This window comes from Typopeltis vanoorti, chromosome 9 (genome assembly GCF_054136105.1).
Source record: "Typopeltis vanoorti isolate ZY-2024b chromosome 9, IOZ_Tvanoo_1.0, whole genome shotgun sequence".
Taxonomy (NCBI): domain Eukaryota; kingdom Metazoa; phylum Arthropoda; class Arachnida; order Uropygi; family Thelyphonidae; genus Typopeltis; species Typopeltis vanoorti.
The window spans coordinates 48,926,273-48,947,952 of record NC_143557.1 but is presented as its reverse complement, the minus strand read 5'-3'; the positions used below and the strand labels follow the sequence as shown (position 1 = coordinate 48,947,952).

Here is a 21,680-nt window from a genome sequence, read left to right as displayed (position 1 = left end):
CTCCACAAAAACAGTCAGTACCTAGGCTAACAACAACAACAACATGGGTTTCCACGTTAGGACCGCAATATGCAATCCCCACATTACCCGAATCAACATGCAGCATAGTCTTCAGTGGTGCACTGAGCACGTAGAGTGGAAAGTTGGAAAGCTGTATTATGGAGCGACGAATCACTCTACCGAGCAGATGGATGGATGTGGTGAATGCCTAGTGAACGCACGTCTCTCTCTCAGCAGAATGCGTAACCTCAACTATGAAATTCGGAGGTGGCGGTATGATAGTATGGTCACGTTTTGGCCTCGGACTTCTGTTTATAGTTCCACGAACACTGAAATCCGAGCGGTATCTGAATAATGTATGCTTCCTACTTTGTGGCGTTTCTACGGAAATGTTCATTGTCTCTTTCAGCAAAGACAATGTACCATGTCATAAGGCTGCTGCTGTAACTGCGTGGTTTGGAGACATGGACGTCACTACACTTGATTGGCCTCCACAAAGCCCTGATCTCAACCCTAGTGAACATCTGTGGGATAAACTAGAGCGTCGGTTGAGGTCAAGGGACGTCCGCCCGACAACAGTCCAGGACCTCATTACATGCCAACAGCAAGAATGATCCAAATTCCCATTGATCTATATCGTACCGCTATAGTGTCCATTGACTTCTTTCCAGGCAGTGTGTGTGTGTGTGTGTGTGTGTTCAAGCCACCTACTGACAAAAAAAAAAAAAGGGGGAAAAAAAAAAGAATTATTTGTAACTAGATTGTACCTGGTTTAAATCTTAACTCAGAAAGAGATTATTTTCGTGGTAGACTATGTGTAAGATTGTTTCGATTAGATTACTTAAACAAGAAGCTTACATCTGCATCCGAGATAAATATTCTTCTGTAGATTGAATAAAAGAAACGTTTTTTTCTATATAATGAAATGGTTTCTTTTATCTGTTCACTGAGACATCCGTCTTAACCAACAACAAACAAACGATGAATTATGCTTCCATATTTTGGTAGAAATAATAGGTTTTGTTCGCGCCAACTTAATATGTGACACACTATGTTGTCAAGAACACACACAAACTGCTACACACGAACTTAGCAGTTTTTTTTTGTGTGTGTCTTCTTTATTTTTTCGTAGTGATCATCCAGCTCCCCCTCTCAATTTCAACCAAATTATCTTTTTACATTTTTTTCCCCGACCAACAAATTCCAGATTACGAAACGTCTTTATAAATCCTTTCACAGTTTCTGTCTTTGGCGATCTCTCTTTTGGAATAACTTTTTTTTCCGAGATTTCTGGGCCCATCTCGTTCACGCACACACACCCCATGATCAAGCAGGACTGTTTGCCAACCAGCAGACTGCGAGTTCGAATCCCACTTATGTTAAACAAGGATGTTTAAGTCTTTAGATGTAGATAATTTTCCTCAAGCAATATTAGACCACCACTGGAACCCTGAAGTGGCTTGCAAAATGGATTGTGTCTGTCTCTCGAATGGGGTTCCTAGTATACTCATCCCTTAGTCAACAGACTGTACTAATATGTACGATAGGTTTACATGAAGTTAGGTTTATATAGGTTTACACAGCTGGAATAGGATACCCACATGGACGGAATGCACAAAAAAAAAAAAAAAAAACCACAAATTTAGATAATAATACTAGCACTTCGGCGGCAGTGATACAGAACTCTTGGAAGTAGGGGGTAAGCATATTTCGCTTTCCACAATGTAAACTACTCGGATATGTCACCTGGTGGACGCAAGCAAAAATTATTGTTGCTGATAGATCGAAGGAAACATAACGTTAAATCAACTAAACTAAACTATTTCGCCACTGACAGAAAGTTTCATTTACAAAAATGACAGGTAACCGAAATTTAATATCTGTAATGACAAAGATATGGGTATTATAATACCCATCCGATCGAATTTTGAAATCATAAATTAGTCGTTGGATTCATTTTTAATGATTTCTTCTTCCCTTCACGAATCCAGGCCAGATAACGTGTTTCAGTCTCGACCAGAGTTTCGTTGGTCTGCCTCTGTTTCTTCGACCTATAAATTTTGTATATCAACTTTTTGGGTATTCTTTCATATGCCATTCATTCTAGCTATTTTTCCCCATTTAGTACTGGGGAAAACTACAGTTACTTGTATAACTGTAGTTTTCTATTGTTTTCATTATTGGTATTTTAGTTCTTTCAACGTGTAGATAATTTCACTTGTATAACCTGCTGTTTTTCTCACATATTTCATTTCCGTTGCAGTGATGCTTTTATCTCTTCTTATTATTGTCCATGATTCACCTCCATATAATAATTTTTGTTTTGATAAACTATTATACATTCTTAGTCTGTTTTTTTGCGACTATTGCTGATCTTAATGTTTTGTTTATTAATGAATTGTAAAAAAACATCCCATTAACTTCCTGTGAATTTTGATATGAGAAATTTAAATTTTTGTTGTTTTAAAAATCAAAATACTTCACCTGTGGTGACATCATTCCACCTACATAGCTCTGCCGAAGAGTATCACATACTCGATCCCTCTCCAAATAAGAAAGATCTCTTAGTTACCCCACCGCCTACGGTTCATACCATGCAATGCCATCTTTAACTCTCTCTCCCACTATCAATGATATATGCTATAACGATCGTTGCATGCAAACATTATGAATAAATTCCTGTTTTATACTAAAGATCAGCTCATAGTATCGTCACCTTTTTTTAAAATGGTATGATTTAGAATCATCTAAGGATGATTCTAAATATATTTTCTATTTAGTGGAAATCTCAAAGTAGAATGGGATTAGTTTATTACTCACCAGGTGGCGTTAACAACATTATTTTGCATCCATCCGGAAGTGAAACGATGTTCCCGCATGATATATTGTCAACTCCTTCAAGAATCAAGTCCAAGCAAATACTGTGAAATACTGCCGATGTCCACAGCTGACAGCTTCTCTATATGGGCCAGGGGCTTCATCCCTTTGGGCCTTCATGATGGGGTGTGTCTTCAGCCTTAAAAATTTGAGACCGAGATAGTATGATAAAGAATTAGTTTTTTTTTTTCATCCAAACACCTCAAGGGATAAAACGAACGTAAGCTGCCTATGGCTGCGGCTTCAAAGGATAAATCGAAGGCCTCAACAAATGCGGCCAACGCCTTATCTCTATCGACTTATCCAGGACGTCGCATAGCTTTTTATCGCACCGCCGGTCACATCACAGACCTGAATTATTCAGTTTTGAAATTTTGTTATCGGCGTGTGTGTGTGTATACATGACGATGCGTGTGCTATTACCGAACTTTTGCACACCGTTCCACTCATCCCTAGCGATAATGGCATTTACTTAGTACATCTCTACGTACTCGTGCATATTTTATTATTGCAAGCGTACCTCTATAAACGCCAATAAGTGAAGTGATAAATGCATTAAATGATTGGGTGTGTAAACACATTATGATAGACTATTAGTGAATGAATGGATGAATAAAAGCATCTAACGAATCTAAAAGAAACTATTGTTCTAAGTGCTTCTATTTTCAACATTCATCTCTCTCTCTCTCTCTTGCTGTAAGCAACAGAAGAATATCGATGTAGAAAAGACAAAAAGCAAGACGAAAAGGAGTTACTTGAAATTCCAATATTGTGAATATATAGCATTACAACAAAATAGTATTCGCACTTTTAAACATTATTATTATTATTATATAAGACTGTAAGGATTACAGAAGTGATGTTTTCATTTTCAACGTGAGAGCCATTGGTCACTCTGAAGAAGCTGTAATGGTGAGTAGTTTCTTCCAGTACACTGCGTGATACATGTTAAGTAGATCAATAGCCAGTCTAATTCTTTCTTTCTATTCATTAAGATTGGTTGACGGCTGCAGCACATAAACCGGATTATTAACATTCATCGTTTATTGATGTATGAATAGGGAAATATACATAAAACAACAACTCATTAAGATAAAGTCTATTAAATGAAGGTGGGCCAGGATGTCTGTTGTGTACCAAGTAGTAAATGTCAGATGGTTCATTAGTCTTCTCTTCAAAAAGAGATTTCATTATGTAATGCCAAAATTGTTTTTTGGTTCTCTTCAAGTTTGTGTCCTAACCACCTCACCTGACTTTTCTGAATTGTTTCTATTAGGGATCTTTGCCGACGATCATCAAGAATAACAGTATATGGAATAGATCTTGCCATGCATATATTGATTTATAATTACCGATTATAAAACAAATAAGAAATACAGAAAAATCCTGTAGTACAACCTACATTTTTAACATAACCTATCAAAAAAAGAAATTAGTGGAAAATGAGAGCCATTGTTTCAACCATTCTACAGACGGAATTTCTCATTAAGTCATCCACATAACAGCAGGAATGAGAAATGACTTCCTAAAGTCCAATTTAAACTGAGATGCACAGTAATGAGAGGATATCTTACAAAGTGGACAATGGTTCTTTTTGAATCTTCATGATAGAGAATGAATAAGATAATATCTACAAAGTGGATGCATTCAACAATGTGCTTGTCGAATGTTTGTAAATAAAACCTTGAGAATTATTCTTAATAATATAAGCTTCATTTCTGTTCTCTTTTGAATTTTAGTAATAAATATTTCAGGATATAAAAACTACTTATAATTCTGTGCACTGTGAGGCTTTCTTCATTGACTCAACCACCATATATATAGAAATCAGCAATTTTAACCATAAACACCGACCTGACACAGGTATTTCAAATCAATCACTAGATCGCAACTTGCTCAATGTATTAGAGGGATCCAACTACGAATTTCCAGTCCCGAAAAATTCAAAAAAAAAATATATATACACACACACACACCCTATTATCCAAATGTATATGTGCAATAAAATATGGATGCTGTCTGTCACTAGGCGATTATCTAGCGTGTATGCCAATCCATGTCAAAGAGAAAGACAGACAGAGAGTAATGAATATGCATTAGAAGAGAAGGAATGTAGAATGTCTCAAAGACACATATAAGATAGCAGTAAAATCATACACGAACGATAACGTTTTAGTTGGAAGAAAAGCCCTTAGGAGTTAAATTGTAAAAGCGGTTGTTAAAATAATAATCTTTCTGTGGATTATACTCTAATAATGGTTTTCCACACTTCGTGTATGATGGCGTCTATTAAGGCATCCTCGAACATGGTAATTTATTCCATCGTGCAGCACGACCTCTAGCGTTACTTGTAGGAAAAAACTGTACAGCTGCAGGTGGCATTTACTGTGTCCATGGATATCCAAATCGCGAGTGAGTGCCAGGTGCTTATGTCAGTGGCTGTACACAATGTGCCAGCTGGTTGTGGAAGGAACGTTGAAGCTTAAACTCTTTTTATTTCCTACGATATCCAGCATCAGGTAGATAGGTCGTAAAAAAACACAAACTTCCTTGTTGTTAACCGAATTTTATTTATTGTTATCACCTATAGCTTAAGGCGACAATTAATTGAATAGTTTTTCTATATCTGATATACTTCTTCCAAGTAAATTAAAAATAGAGACGGTTTACATTCATCATTCTACTATATCACTTGATATCTATACTAGTACTCAAGATGCATATTAATCTACGGACAGAAATAGAGAGAACCGTTATTGCAACAACGCCCAGATATGTTAACCTTTTTGTCTATAAATTAAGAACATTAATCTACTTGTAGTTGAGGCCAAGGAAGCCACGATATCCAAAAATTTATTACCACCTGTCGATGCATGGAAGGTGATATGACGTCACAATCATATAAAATAAGTATTATATCCATGAACGCTACAACCAGAAATTTATTTTTCGTGAAAAGTTGAAAACTTCAGGAAAGAGAAAGAGTTTAAATCCTCAGTCCTCCAAAATAATCAACTAGTATAACTTTGAACACTATTCAAGCACTTGATTCAGAATATCCTAAAATGGTGAAAAGAGTCCACAGTATAAGTAATCAGCTCTCTCCTATACATAAAATCTGATCACGCATCATTTATGTGTAATAACTAACGTCCCAGGGCACGTATAGTACTAACAGGCAATCTGAAATTAACTGACGCTGTTAGGTGATTTCGTAAAAGGCGAATTAATATACAGTGATATCAGACAGACACAAAAAGAAAGTAAATAAAAAAATTCAGTTTACTCAATGAACAGCGAAATAAAAAAGTGAAAGGACAATCACGGACATCTCACAGATGAAATACGAAAGACACAGACTACTCGGCCAACCGGTAGACGCAGGCAGAACCTATTATTACCTGGAAACTTATCTATAGGCGTAGTCCCATCCTTATTAGAATGATTATTATTTAGTCAAATATCCAATATGAAAAAGCAAGAATATATTGAAATTTATATTTCAATTTTTATTTTATATATATTTATATTTTTCCGCAGTTTGAAAAAAAAAACTTATGTCAGAATCTAAATTACTCATCCAACAGACAAGCACATTAAGGAGGATACAAAGAGGATCAAGAAGAAATCATAACAAAGTAGGGTATTTTAATCATCTTTGTGTTGTAGCTATTGAACGTCCGATTGGTTTGCCTAACATTCAATAGAAAGCTGTATTTTGACTTGTAGAATAGGTGTGTACACGTGGTAAACAGAAACTTGAGATGTCTGCACAGAACGTGAGAGCGGTGCCTCAAAATATACACCTTGACCCTAAAATCATATCTACGAATCGCAATGTCACTAAACAGGTTAACAAGACTAGTCATACTAACCTTCGAAAGTGATATCAGACAGACACACGAAGTTAAAGTAGTGATAGGCGAAAAGGGTATTTCTTCATTTAAAAAAAAAAAAATCTGAGAAGTAAGTAACTGCGAGTAGAGCATATTCCAATAATTACCCATTGCATTTACAGGATCGTGTTTTAAAACATAAAAGAAAAGAATACTAAATTACTCAACGCATGGTACTATTTGTGCTACTATATACATTTGCAAGGTACTTTGTTTGCAAAATATAAAATACTCGAATCCATTTGACATGGATTCAAGTAAGAGCTCACTGAGATTTTAGATTTTTGCTTCTCCCTGTTAAGCGTCTTGAAGAAAAAAAGGTGACTACCTAGTATTAAATGAATTATGCTTGGACGCCTAATTAAAGAGTGTCCTTGGTATCAAATATCAAGAAAAATTTTATAATATATTACTACTTTTTTAAGATAAAAATCATATATTTTAAATGATCTCAAACAACAGGCTGTTGACCATATATCTTATGGCAAGGTTTGGAAGAAAGTAGCCTCAATTTAGATTCCGGTGTGAAAGTAATTTTAATGTAGATTTTACAGATTTAGAACACGCATGCGAAAGTAGTTGTTCTAAAGAATAACATTTGAGTTTGTTATTCGTTCTCTTTGGAAAGAATGAAAGAGAAAGAAAAAATAAAAGATTTGTTCCATCTTGAATTCTCCCCCCCCTACATCCTTTAGTCTCATATATATATCATCTACTCTACTTGTTAGCAGCATCTTTATTTTTCTACTTTTACCATAAGATGATTAAATCACCTTGGAGATGACAATGTTTTTTTTCTGCAAAACAGACAGACAAACAAACTATCTCGAGAACACACATTTGGTTTCTCTGTTGCTTCAGCGCTAATTCCAAATAACTCAATCTAAACAAGATATATTTTATGTCGTTTTTATTTTTCCTCTCACGGTATAAATACTAATCAATAAAAACAACACAACAGATACGTATGTATCATAAATCTGAAAATGGAAGTATGCCCTAAAAATTCTCGAAAAAGGACTCAAATCCAGAATGTTTCTGTTAAAATCGGTGTGGAGAGACACCTGTAACCATTAAACTAATGTGTTATGTTTGTCTACCAAATGTTCTTTATTGGAGGGGAGGGGGGGGGGGTAGAATTGTCGTTTCTCTCCGGGAGAGAAACTCTCCATATATTTGATCGGCTAACATAAGACGGAAACATCATTTGATTTTTATATCCCATTGTTATTATATACATTAGTTGATGTTTTCTTAATGATATAAATAGGTTGTCAGTATCTATTTCTCAAATTCGATTTTATAAATTGTGTTTATAAAGGTTGCAAAATACGTCTCTAATATTTCGCTGACAACATCAATATCCGATGATCTCAATTTAAGATTCATTAAACGGATTATACTAATATGAATCGAAATATTACAGCTACTACACTTAAAAGAATAAGAATTTCATCATTTTAGCCGAAGTTTTATCAGTTCCCTAATAGTTTAAATTTCGATTTAATTTCCCGAGTAAAAGAGCGGTAAAAACTTAATGCAAAACTGATGGTTGAACCTTGATAAGTGGCAACATTTCTATAAATATACTTTACGTGGTAATAAAAACCTACTGTCTGAAAACTAGCTTGCTCGTAAATATTTGGCAACATGTTTACGCAAGAAAGGGCAATGTTTACTACCCGATCTTGGGATACTAACAGACCTCTCCGGTTTCCTATAACAACATAACTAATGCAAAAGGTAACGCCTTCAACAAGGAACTTTTTTTAAAAAAAGAACTTTGCATCATGGGATAAGCGAACGTGATTGTTTTAAGCAACAGGTGGATACGCCTACCGTGTTGCTACACCACCATGCAACACTTGTTTTCACTTTATTCTAATAAAACTCCGAGATGATCGGGATTTTTAGCACCTCCATTTGAGGTGTGGTCGTCATGACTACAGAGCGATTCTAAGAAATGGAATGTCGATAAGGAAAAAGTGGCCACCTGGAATCCAAGTTATTTCTGCCCTATCTTCAAACACATTAGGATACAAAGCTGCCATGTCAATATCTCATGTTTACTTTAAAACTCCCACTACATCTCCCTTTTCAGCTTGTAACAGAACACGGCAGGTATCTTTGCACAAAATTTATCTATCTGTTGAAGGCGAAAAAATCCACCAAGAAGTAGGAGATAGGAGGTAATCAAAGCGCTGATTAAAGCTAAAGCTACGCGAGCCTTTGATGTTATGTCTGATATTAAGGTGTGAATGGATACATTTCACGTGTGAACTCTCTTGTCCCACCTCCGTGTATGTAGATTCATAGATAGATATGCACCGGATGCAATCGTTTTTTATTTCTCTCTCTCTCTCTCTCTCTATGGAAAGATCACTTTTCATTACATCTTTCTCTCTGTAAGTAGTATGAACGAATTCTTCGTGAAATGTCAAATGGTTTTCATCACAAGTTTGATTACTCTTTATTCCTGCTGTCCCTTTCCTAATGGAAGCAGGACAAATACCGAAGCTTTCCTATAACTTCACAATTAAAAGTTTAAAAGCTGCAGTTGAAATAAAACTCGCTGAAGAACGACTTGTAAAATTCGAGATAGCATAGTGTAGACTAGGTATGATCGGTTAATAGATGAAAAGCGACAGAGACAGAGAGAGAGCTATGAGTTAAATATATAACTTTCGAATATATATAAATATATATATTGTTCTTAATTTTTATCCGTGTAATAATGATCACAGAATTAAAGGATTAGTATCTAAATTCACCATCGACAAGAAAGTGGGAAGACTAGTTAACAATGAAGAAGTCTGTGATTTCGGGGCGATTTATATGAAATGTTTCAATCTGAGAAATGGCGTTTAATATTTAAAAACTTCAGATTTTGAGATTATCCAAAGGATAATCTCAAAATTTAGTATAACTTATTCCTAAGTACACAGTGAAAATTGTGTACTTAGGTAAAATATTTTTATTGTAGATGGGTGTAGGATATTATGCTTTCACACAATCAGGGTTATCAATAGTCAATCCCAATTTGGTACATTGACAAAAAGGCACCAAGGTTTTCTAAATCTGTTCATTTTATATATGAAGCTACTATGATCAATGATGAAAGTGCATGTTTATATGAATCCAACCGATAAAATGATTTAAGCCTATCGTACCTTTAGAACAGTAGGTTAGATAAGGGTTAGTTAATCCGAAAACTTTTTCCAGCCATTTCAAGTTGACAATAAGCAAAGTGGTCTCGTACTGGACAATGAAATTCTTCTCCAAACAACAGACTCATACATACATCCATGCCAGAGTGCAATTCGAGTCCACATTAGCTAAAGAGCAGAGACAATCCACTCTACTAACTAGGCTAGCAAGTTGAACGAAAATATTATTTCAACTTGGTAGAGAAATCATAAATCCAAAAAACGATGCGGCTAATTCCCCCATCCCCTGCATTTTAAATGTACTTTTATATTGGTACATTTAAAATGCAGGGGATGGGGAGTAAAGAAATTCATGAAACCGCAAGTTTCACGAGCCAATAACTAATATATATATATATATATATATATATATTAACATCTCAGCAAGATATGCTCTGGCAATTGGAGTAACTTTGATAAGGCTTCGTCGAATTGATAAAGTTACCAATTGTAGATTTACATTACTAATTCAATTTTTTTTTAATTTTTTTTAGTTTCTTTCCTTATTTTTGAAAAGCTATTCTGTTAAGACAGTGACCACTGTTTGCCCTTATTAGTTGGTTGAAAATTTGGAAGTGGAAACTCTTCTTACTAGAGCAGTGAGACAGAGGCAAGAGTGTCCTATTCATTCAGCCATAGGATGATCAGTCGTTGTAAATGATTACTTTTTTTTAACTTCCTGCAACATTTTATAGATAATTCATTCATAATTAATTTAATACACAAACAGTATAATGGATCCAGTTCACAGTTTCTGAAGCCATTAGCTGCTGCAAAGTTTAGTACCGCTTTACATAGTGCACAGGTGACTTAAATATCTGAACTCTCTTCTTTGAAGTTATTCTCTAAGCTCTCCGGGGAATCCGAAATCATACAGGGGTTCAAGCAAAACAGGCAAACCAGCCACAAGAACAAACACAATTAACAGACATAATACACTGACCTTATAGCCTTAACCCCAAAACAACAACACCGATACTTTGATCCTGATCTAATTTAAGTATAGTGCTAAGTGAGGGGAGGGGGGAGATATTCAGTAAAGCAATATGAATTGTAAGAAATTCATGAAACTTGCGGTTTCATGAATTTTTTCACTTCCCTCAGCATTTTAAATGTACGAATATGAAAGTCTTCAGCAGCACCTTTTTTTGAATTTATGATTTTTCTACTAAGATTTTCAGAAACAGGCTTTCCTATTTCTGGTAAAAGAAATCAAGATATTTTAGAAACTTTTTAATCTTTGAAGTCATTCTCTGATCTGATAGACGTGTCATTGTTTATTCATTCATTCATTTCTTGTAAGAAATATGGAGCCCACAGCACTTATATTTCATGCAATTGTTATATTCCAACTTCATTGCATATTTGTGAAGCCACCAACTCTAACAATTCCTCTTATAATCCAAAATTTTTAATAAAATATTTATACTACACACTCTTATCTTTACTTCTAATACATTATTCGGGGAGATATTATTTGAAATTAATCTCAATGACACCAACTTAACAATTTGTAACTGTATTAATGAGTAAATTTAAACTGGATTAATGTTATATGGAAATTGTCTTCGGTTCTACAACAACCATTTGATAATGATGCCTTTAAAGGAATATCCTGTTCTGTGTTTCCCAAGAAGAAAAACTGTTCCCAGAACAAAATGTGATTTAGCTTGACAGTAACACGTTAACCAAGTGCGCGTTCTTGCAGAACTTGTAATCCTTAGCTCCCTGTCTCTTTTTATCTAGCCGCCTGCCTTCCCATACTTTTACTTCCGCGATATGTCACCATTTCAACAACTGCTGGTAGCGCAGTCCAAATAAGTCAAGGTTATCTATTTGAAGGGAAAGAAGTAGTCCCTTCTGAGGGTTTGAATAAATCTAATCTATGACACCTTGACAGTTCAAGTAGAAGGTTTAGTTTATGTTGGAACGTCTTCTTATTGTTCGTTTCTTTCTCTAATTGCCCAAATCCAATGGAGTAAAAAAACATCAAGGTCTGCTTTCTAAAGTCCCAGCCGAATATTTATATATAGATATACTGAAGCTCGCTGCTACCGATCCTTTTAAAACCCATATCCCTTTTCTCTGACACTTCTAACCTAGACTACTCGCTGAAGCTGTCTGGATCCAAAATTATCACTGTTACGACTCTTCGGTAAAGCATTGAGCTGAAATATCAAGCGTTTGATGATAAGACAAACTTTTTTATATCGTTTGTTGCTACTTCTGGATCACAAACTAATAATAAAAAAAAAACGGATAAGCTAAAATTACTAAAACTAAAGAGTATGGTTTCAGAGAAATTTGGTGTTAATTTGTCTTTGTGATTTAAATTCTTTCATCATTTTAGGTTGGAAATATAGCAGCTTAAAGTCTATTCCGAAGTTTCCAATGGTAACCGATAACTCCATGTGTTGTTCCAGAATGGTAAACCTGGGAGCTTCAATCGTCATCAAACTTGAAACTTGCTGAACGAGTAGTAGTTTACTTCTGTTAGATTATAATGTCATTGTTAACTTCCAAATACCTGGACTTCCACAATGCTAATTACAACTACACTCTATATCTTTTTCATGTTTTATTTGTTGGTGGCACAACTTCTTCCTGATTTTTTAGGCGCCATTTAGACCGAATTGGTTCCATCACATCTCTGAGACCTACTAGAAATTCAGAGAGCCAATTTCATTGGTATTCTTCGCTCTTAGCAGAGGCAACAACAGCAGAAACTCAAAGTTCGAAAGTAGCAGCAGCCAGCAGTGTATAATATTTGAAATGATTTAATTAAGCTAAATGGAATTAAAACAATTTGATTATTTGTATTCATGAGGCTGAAATAAATATTCGGGATCACTTTTTTTCTCCTTTAAGGGTTCTGCATCAATAGTTTTACAGAGATGGATAAAATATTGTCACGTTCAGTCCACGAAGCTCTGACTACATAGGATTGATATTATGGCCATACAACAGGAAAAGCGAGTCAGGGAGCTAGAGCAATTCAGAGAATTTCTTGCGTATCTCTATTTCTGATTATTGTAATAATATATGGATGTCTTCTAAAGATGTATACCGCACTTTATAGAATCCGGCTGTGTGTTAATTTTCGACATAAATATTGCAAGTGCACAACCAACTAAGCTGATTGACTGTTTTGAATTGGGAAGACAAAGCCACGAAACCTCCGAGGTATCATGTTTATCGGTTGTGTACATTAAAACTGATTTTTTTTTTTTTTTTTTTTTTTTTTTTTTTTTAGAGAGAGAGAGAGAGAGACGGGGGGGGATTTTTTTCCCTACATCCTTCATCTCAAAGGACTTAGACATTCGGTTACCATTAATGCTAAACTGAAATATCTGACAAGGTCTAATGAGTATTCAATCAATGAAATGATTAAATGAATTCCTCCATTTTCTTATAACTTTAGATACCTAAGTATAAAAACAAATTTTCTAGATAGTTCAGAGTCTTTTCGACATTTCTTTTTATTTCAGAACATTCGTTTTTTTTTTTTTTTTTTTTTTTTTTTGACATTTTGTAACTGCCCATTTGAGCTTCGTCTTTCATGATCATTCTGTGATCAATGAAAGATCTGATTATTGAGAACAGAGTTCATTTTGAGACATTTCTCGTCAGTGGTTAATTAACTTTCAGCAAATCTTTCTGTTTTCAAAGTTCATTATTTTTTCCTAATTATAATTAGTTTTGTTATAAAATATTTGAATATTTTTCACTATTTCAATGAACTGACTCTTCCAGGACATTTTTTTTAAGTCTGCAGTTAAGTCGTGAAGATATATGAATATGTACGGCATATTCAAATATCTCTCTCTATATGCAGGTCATTGTAATACAGCAAACCTTTGCTATTTATACAACTCGGATTTTTTTTTCCCTTCTGTACATACAATATATACCACATATAGTTCCTATTGAACCCGTCATATATGCGTTAATATCCCTTTGTACCAGCTGGCCTGTGTCCACACCAGGAAACACGTACTATAGGCAACCTCTATTTTATTAAATACACGAGAAGAAACATGTGAACGGCATTGCCCAAGTTTGAACTTTTGTATCTTTTGTTAGAGATGGCAACGTGACTATAGAGGCAAACGAAATGTATAGAGACATAGTTGCCTCTCTTTTTATTATTTTATTTTAGGATCTATTCCCTGTCAGTCCACCAATGGAGAAGGAAACAAAGCGCTTATGGGATCACGCAAGTTTGGTTCCTATTCTGCACACTACGGATTATGCGTGATCCGATTGCTAATGCTGTGAGGGAGGATGTTCCTTTGTTTACTAAATAAACTGCATTAATTTTCTCTCATCTCTGCATACATTTGCAACAAAGATGGCTGTCAGATAATGTGACAGAACTCGTCCCTCTCTTAGACAACGCAAAAATACAATGATTTAATACATATTAATAAAAGAGCAACTATAAGTCTTCACAGTACATAACTTTATTCATCCAGAACATAACTTTTAGATTGATATTAAAAACAGAGGGTAAAAATAAAAATACAACCGTTGTCATGGCAACAGATATGCGTATCCGTATTGTCATATTGGACTTAGCACGCTACAGAATCTTAAAAGCTCAAAAAATGATATAATATTATTTTGATAAAATAAAATATAAAAATTAATATTATGATAATATTAATTTCTCTGTCATCAATTTCAATATGATAATCATATTATGGGTTTGAAATTCATGACACAGAACATTAACAGCATTAAAATACGCTAAATGCCAACGCATAAAGAACAATAACAAAAAATCTGAATACATCGCTAATAGATGATCATTAATTTTGATGCTATATCAGGATTAGCATTAATATTTATCTGGTAAACAATGCAGCAAAAATGGCAAGAGTTACGCACTTTTTTCAGTGTTTTCTCTCTATAGTTATTATTTCAAGAAAGAAACACAATGCAGCAGAATTTTATAATAAAATAATTCAAGACTATAGTACTCGGGTCTATAATGTAGGTCTATATTCGGGAAATGAATAAAGGATGATGAATACAACTATCCTGAAAAACATTTAAATCAAATTGGAAGCAGAATGCTATACTCAAGAGAGAAGGAAACAACCAGAATTCGGGATAGGTCACAAGATTAAACATGTTCTCTTAAAAAAAAAAAAAAATCCTGGCTAAAATGCAAAAAAAAAAAAAAAAAAAACAAGAACCAAGAATATAAAAAAACATGACAAAAATTACACTGGATTTATAATTTACAAAAAAGAGACAACACACTTCGAATGTTTAGGATTAACTTAGCTGGTGTGTGTTTGCTTTTCCGTTTTCTGACAAAAACACTTCCGATTTCAAAGAAGATGGAATTTGGCTGAATTAGTTGGAATGACAACTGAAAACTGTGGCTATGAGAATGATATAAATGAGCGATGTTAATCGCGTGAGTTTTCCCACCGGTTTTCATATCTTGCTAGATGACATCAGTCGGCTCTTCTTATGGGACTGACTAACTCACGTTCATTTGATAAACCCTTAACCGGATTCGAACCTAGGTCTTTCCAGCCAATGAGAGACGGTGGATTAAATCGGCCAAATATGTTTCTTCATTGTACGAAAAAAAATTGCTGAATAATCAGGATTTCTCTTGCAACTTAAATAACAGGCAATAGTTGACATCTGTAGATCCAACAACTGATGTATACTATTGTACTTATCTGCCACTGTTTCTGTATATTGTCATCCTATTGCTTAATTCAGAGACAGATAATTTAAACTGTGGTATATGTTTCTCTATTTTTTATCTATTAGACAGAATTTAAAAAATGCGGAAACAAATTAATTCATGAAAAATGTCTCTGAATGGATAGGGTGTGAGGTAACAGGATACCATCCCGACATGACCAATGACTCATTCAATCTGCATAATAACAAACAGTTGCTGACCCACTTACCTGTCTGTGCAACGCCTTCAGCTAACCCACCTGTAAATGTCTTAAAAAAGCAATCATGTAACCTCCTCACCATAAATAAATCATTTGCAGATAGAAATAAATCGTAGGGTTGATATATGACACCTCCTCCTGTAGAGGGCTCTTAATTTCTTGAAAATGAGAAGACTTTTTCATGTTAAGCAATTCTTATTATGCTATTCATTGCTTCATACTGCATTTCCAAAGCTAATTCAGAATCTTTTGTTCTGGAACCACGAGAAAAAAAAAAAAAAAAAAAAGGCCGAAATATTCTTTATCTCCTACTAAGAACCTGTTGAGAATGATTCCCGCTGACATGACTGACGCCATCACCTACTCTGACGCTGTTCGTAGATACTTTCTTAAACATGTGCCAAGCTACATTCACATCACTATTGTCGCCTAACAAGTACAAACATGGAAAACCACCCTCTTCTATTATTTCTTTAGTCAGACTAATATGCATGAGATCAAACTTGCATCTTATTGTCTAACACATTAACAAAGGCACTGAATATCAACACTTCCACCTACTTGAAGCATACATTTCCTTCATCTTGTATATATAATATTTAAATCAATCCCAAATAGCTTTCTGGAGCCGATGATGTTATAATGTTTGCAAATCCCCTCCCTTAAGATGACTAAATGTGAATGGCAACGAGTGCTTTGTGACAAACATTTCTGAAATGTTGAATAGATATTGTTTGATTGCTTAAGTGAATGCTAATCTACATAACCAGTCCCATGCCATCTTTACAAATTAAGTAAAATAATGAAAGTGTTTAAAAGCTACCATTATTAACCGTGTATGTTATATCTTTCAAATTGAACCTTAAATATATTAAAAAAAAAACACATTATCTGTTAAATTAATGTAAACAATGCTTTATATGTTCATTGTATTACATCATCTGAATTCATGTAACTTATCGATTTAGTGTCCGGAACAGCCTACAGACCATTTTCATTTCATTATCATCTCGATGTTCATCAACAGACGGGCCTACTGACGTATGTACGAGAACATATTCGTCCGTAAAGGATGGAAGAATTTTGTTTGTTCAATGTTGCCAATACACTGGTAAGACTTGTATGTCTCCTGGCATTCAGAAAGGTCAACTGATTGAAAGAAATAAAATCCAAATATTCCTAAATATACATTCGCAACTATGCACACTATCCAAAGCACTTGGCAGTATGAGGAAGATTCCCTTGAAGCACAACTTTTGATAACGATATTTTGTTTTTGGGCCACGTCGACACTACTTTTCATTGCATCTCCCCCCCCCCTATTTTAGTATTATACTAATTTATACGTTGCTGACGCGATATTCAAGTAAAGCTATTATTTCAGCGTTCATTATGTATCTATAATTTAAAATTTGCATAAATTTCAAACCACTTATAATTATTACAATTAAATTGGTTTTAATTATACAATATTTAAATGAAAATTTAAATAACTACAGCCACTGATAATTGCTCATGTCTAAATTCACCAATGTTCTGACGTAAAGTGCAGAATAAAATACCAGGAGATTGCTCTCAGTTTAATGTAACCACAACACAGGTATATGACTTGAGGCGGCAACAACCACATACATTTTAAACGCTGAGATTTAAAAATTAAATCTCATTTCAGCATTGAAATTTAATTCTTGTTAAATCTCAATGTTAAACATTTTGATCTGAACTGTTAATTGCTTGGTTGACAGCAAATGTTTTTGTAATTGTTACCAGAGTATATACTTAACATGTTTACCTCTGCACACCAGCCTGGATTCTGAATAACATCAGTGTTCTGGTGTTTGAGGGTAGGTATCAGGCTTGATAGGGGTCAATTGAGGTCTGATGAATAAAAATCAGTTGATGGCCAATAAAGGAGTAATGCAAAGTAGGGATTAAACTCCACCTGAATCTTTTATTATTGAAATCTTCATCATCCGGTATACATATTTGTATTGAGTGAGTAAATCTGAACAGTATTATTTGCTCTCGGTCTCTACAATGAAGAATTCGGCGTTGACAATTGTAGTGAAAAGATGTGCGAGTTGAACGCAATACTTGAAGATTATAGAAAAAGCAGGAGGTATTTACTTCCCTTTCCACCCAGATAAAAGTACAGAGATAATATTATTTTACACGAAGAGCAAGTTTCAAATATAATGAAATCAGTTGATACTTTAAAAAAAATGCCATAATGCCAAAATACACTGTTTACGCAAAAAAACTGGTTATCAGATTTCGGTATCACCTGATGTAATGATAATGGGAAAACCATATGAAAAAAAACAAGAATAAAATGTAAACAACGAAGATATTCATCTAAAAAATGATAGCATGAAAAACAAATTGAAGTATGTATATTTTCCAAGTCATTATAGATACATAATGACTTTGGAAAGTCATATTTGCATTTTCCAAAGAAAATGCAAATATGACTATATTAAACGTAAGTAGTTATTTAAGAAGTGGGGGGGAGGAGAGAATCGTGAAATGGCGACATCACACCTCTTTGCAATTAATTGCTACTGCTTGCAAAACACCATTCTAAGTATTGCGTATCTACCACACTCCCAAGCAGGTCTTGTTGCAAATGTAGGGGACAGACAATGGCAACACATAATCAGTATTCTTACTTTATATGTTCAAGCCTCTTCTAGACGCCAAACCTCATAAATAACGTCTGCCCTTCTGTCATACCTTTACCTTTTCCTATTCTGCGAATAATTGCAAAATTTTTTCTAACCAGTTGATTGATCATTCATCCACCTATCTTTAATGTCTCAAGAAACTGGTTCTAAGTTAGCAAATTTTTCTACCTGTACCTTATTTAAATCAGACGAAGGCCTACAGAATTACATCGAGCATCTATTTGGTAATGAGTTAACTATTTAGAAACGACAGAGAATCGGGATTCACATTAAAACCAAGGTCATTGAATCTTGGGCGCGAAGGACTACGTAAAGTACAAGTTGGGATGTTATAACTCTTTTAATTAATTTGTAGCTAACTATATATGTTTGAGTTAAACACTAAACGTATTTGAGATAGATACTCTACTTAGTTGACTGTATAAAACTCTTAAATCCATTTATTCTTGCAGCAAACAATGATTCAAAGATTCCAAGTCTTTAACATAGTGATGACAAGTATTCGCATTGAGCATTTTTTCAGCTAGCCTCTAGTGATGAATAGTAAAGGTTGTTGAGAGAAAGCGGATGCATGCTAGAAAATAATTATCTTGCTGATTTACGAAAGAAAAAAAAATAGAAATTGTTCGGAGCGTTGGTATACGCAGTGACTTGCTGAAAAATAGCAATCTAGGAATAGATGTACTAATGCAAGTGTTGCAGTTGGTTTTTCTGGAGATGCGATTCATTCAACGGTATTGTGATTATCTCTACCATTACACTTTAAGTTAATTTAATAAAGACGACCACAATGCACAAAAAGACAATGAAAAGTGTTTTAACAGAGTGTTATCACACCTTAGATAACAGAGATAACTGGTCTTTTGATCTGAATCAGCAACTTATGCTACACAATCGAATAAGTCATTTCTCAATAGTCCACCTATAACCTGTCAATAACTGGATATCGGATCAGATATCCAGTTATTGACTGGTTATCTGATCCGATATCATTCAGACAGAAGGATATCAGTCAGAAATTCAGATAAACACTGTTGTGTAATACGAAATCTAATTAAAAAAAAACACATCACATACGTAAAAAGAGACCCAAGTAGCAAGGAAGTAGGAGATTTCTATTAATTATTAGTATGTTGTTTCTGCTATTATAGTACTGCTTGAAGTTCTGTGGAAATTAAATTCTCCACAGTTAACACAATAATGTCAAAAACGCGGCCACTCCTATACTGCTTTCAGCCTTTAGCTTTCCTAGTACTTGGTTCACTTTTTTTGCATACCGTATTTAATTTTTAAGATGGAGTACGTAAAGCAGTGGGGGAAAGAACCGTCAAAATCAGTTGAATGATATAGCTTCTGGCAACATTTGGGTTTGTTTTCCCTTCTTTTACAACCTCCGCCGTTTTGGTCCTATTGTGTTGAAACTATCAGTGGACCTTATGCAAGATTATGAGAACAACTACACTGTTCAATCGTTCAAACAATTGAACAATGAGACCTGTAACAGTATTTTCAGAAGCGACCTCCCTCACCATATTCCTCCCACGTTTTATTTTGATGAAGCTGGATTTTTTCAAGGGTCCTTGAAAAATCCAGCTTATAAGAGAAAACTGTATTCCAAATTTGGTCGAAATCAACCAAATGGAACAATGTCACGTATGAGAGGAGTCACGAAGAATATGACAATCCCCCCTCGCGAGCATAAACAACACAAACTATTTAAAAATTCCAAATTTGGTAGAAAATGACAGAAAAATGTCACCTACAGAGGCGTCTACGAATACGAAGAATATGAAATCTCCAACGTGAGCATAAACAACATAAAAATATATTAAAAAAATCCAAATGGTTCAGATTTATTGAACAGTAAGACCTCTAGAAACACATATATAAAGAAGAAGAGGGGGAATAATGATGCTTTGGGGACATTTTTAGAGAGTGCTCTAGTTTGTTTTTATGTATGAGTGCGTGCGTATATGTGTGTTAAGATCTGGATTTTAAGCAGCATCAAATTTGTAGAGTATGACCTGTAATATTTGACTTAGGTAACAATAGGTCGAATTTGGGATCTAATGGTTTTTTGCAGAATCAGTGACTCGCTGCAGCACTAGACCAAAAAGTCTATCGAGACTCTTGCTTGAAGTCACTTATTACATATCTAGTGATCCGCTGTACATTGGATTACCATTGTACAGTGGATACATTCTAATAAGTTTGGTAACCATTAACCCCTACCCTTTTTTTTTTTTTTTTGATCGTTGAAAGATTTTCCTTGCGCCCTTTTTATTTCCATTAAATATTTCTTTAACAAACAACCCCACTATAAGGACCTTATGCATCTAAATATTAATAAATAAATGCATTCTAAAATATTTGATGTAAATTCGTCCACAAAAGGTTGTAAACCTATAGTACATTATTACCGTCGGAGGGCTAAGAGTTGGTTAACTCCCTATTCTAGAGACCAAATATCAAACTTTCACAAGCCACTTTCGACATCCACGGACTGGCGATCTCACACAGAGACGATAAAATTTATCTCTCACTTGATAAATTTCATCGCCTCTGTGTGAGTCTTGATGAGTTTTACAAGCATCCATGTTACATAGATCTGAACCCATAATTTGCATATTGTCGAGCAGAAATGCTGATCAACCTGACAAAACCACGTTCCACAATCTAGAAATACTGGATTACGCCAAAGCAAGCTGGTCTACGAGGACGTATTACGTTTTGTAAAATTACGTGTATTTTCTCTCAGCGTTTGCATGTTACATGGGATGAAATACTCTAGAACTCTACGACTAAAACTGAACAAGGACTTGCTGACCATATGATATTATATTTGCTATCCACTCGGATATGGCCATTCAAAGAAATCCGGACAAGCATTCATTCACCTGGGCGTTTTTCTGACAAGGACTAGGTGGATCAATATTAATAGAAAAACTAAATGCCATTTCTTCTCTTTCCGATTGTTTGGTTTGGTTTTTCTTATAATAAACCTAACTATGAATATATGCAACTGACAAATGTACAGAGACAACTGACAGAAGAAAGTCGGCATCCCTGGAGAGCGGGTAATCTTAC

At 34.6% G+C, this 21,680-nt stretch overlaps 1 long non-coding RNA gene across 5 annotated transcripts in view; it reads right to left on the bottom strand.

Moving 5' to 3' along the window:
• The window catches only part of LOC150103023 (uncharacterized), a 327,791-nt gene that overhangs the window by 156,316 nt on the left and 149,795 nt on the right, over window positions 1–21,680 (bottom strand). For 3 of the 5 annotated variants that reach the window (XR_016548795.1, XR_016548796.1, XR_016548798.1), the window contains exon 1: window positions 2,821–3,098. The exons of the other annotated variants lie outside the window; for them this stretch is intronic. This is a non-coding gene — a long non-coding RNA (uncharacterized LOC150103023). Of the gene's footprint in view, window positions 1–2,820; window positions 3,099–21,680 lie in introns of those variants that run through there. 5 annotated transcript variants of the gene reach the window in all.